The following is a 1,526-nucleotide window of genomic DNA, read 5'->3' on the forward strand; positions in this document are numbered from 1 at the left end:
ATATTTCTAAATTCATTTCTTATCTACAACGTGTTAATAATATATATAAAATTTAATTTAAAAGAATAACGAAACGTAAAAAAGAGAGAGAAACAAAAATATTACAATGAAATATATAAAAAGGAAATATTATCAGAGTAATAATAATAATAGTAATAACAGTAATAGTAGTAGAGAAAATGAGTCTTATATTCGGTTGTTCGATATTCATAGAACAATTGTGGTGTAATCGAGCGTAACGCAATTATCGCTAGAATGGCGGAAGCCGGAACGAATTTTGTGCGAACAGTGAATGGTTGGTTGGGTTGGTTGGTTAGTTGGATGACTGGTTTGTTGCTGCGAACTACCAGACTTTGATATTATTTCTTTTTCTATTCAGGTTTGAATCGTATCGGTTAAAAATATCCCACGAAAAATTACGAACAGAAAAGAGGTTGGGTTGGGTTGGGTTAGGTTGAGTTGGGTTATACCTGGGCAAAGTAATCGGTGCAAGTTTCATTTCCATCTCTTCATCGTTTCTCTCACCTTTTATCGTTTACTTTGTTTATTTATATTCACCATAATCCTCTTCTTCTTCTATCATCCAACCCTGATCTAAATCCATCTATTTCATTCGTTTTTATTTTATTCGAATGGTTACAGAATCAAACAAACATCGTACTTATTTGATTTTACAATAAATCATTGCTTTATGTAATAATATAAATCGTAAATGAAAACAACAAATAATAATGTTACATATTATTTCTACATACTTTCATTGTCACGTGTTACTTATATTTATTTAATTTATTTTTCTCAAAGTTGAATCAAATTTTCAATTGAAACATTCAAAATAATTTTTCATGATATATATATATAAAAGAAAAATATAAGTATCTCATTAATTTATATTTAATATATTATAAAAAATAATTACATATTAACTTTGTACGGGGTTTTAAGTCACAAATAAATATTGAATTCCGTGTATGAACAAAAATTCAATCGAATCGCACGTATGTTTACACATTGTAATGAATATTCAATCACGATTATAATCATCATTATCATTATAATTGTCATTTTCATTATCGTTTGGTCATTTGTCAAAATCTGTTACTTTCTTCATCTTTATTTTCCCCTCTCCCCCCCCCCCCCATGAATTTTCCCGTTTTCCATCATCTTCTTCTTCGTTGGTCGTTTTAACGTTCAGAATAGCAGTTAGAAGATGTCGTCTTCACGAAGGATTTTAATTACTCTCTGACTTCTCCCTCCAACCCCCTAACCTCTTTCACCCCCTACCCACCCCCTGATACACGGATGAAAAGCACCACCACGGTTCGGCGCGTTTCAGACTTCTTCGACAAACTGTGCTTGAATGAACAGAGAAAGGAAATAAGAAACGAACGAATGAACGAGTAACAACGTCAAAGGAACAGAATAGAAAAAGAGAAAAAGAATGTGAAGAGGGGGTGGGAAGTAGATAGATAGATAGATAGATAGATAGATAGATAGATGCCATTTGTTCTGCTTCAATACGATCG

Source organism: Polistes canadensis, unplaced genomic scaffold (assembly GCF_001313835.1).
Source record: "Polistes canadensis isolate GaletaPanama2010 unplaced genomic scaffold, ASM131383v1 scaffold_123, whole genome shotgun sequence".
NCBI classification, from domain to species: domain Eukaryota; kingdom Metazoa; phylum Arthropoda; class Insecta; order Hymenoptera; family Vespidae; genus Polistes; species Polistes canadensis.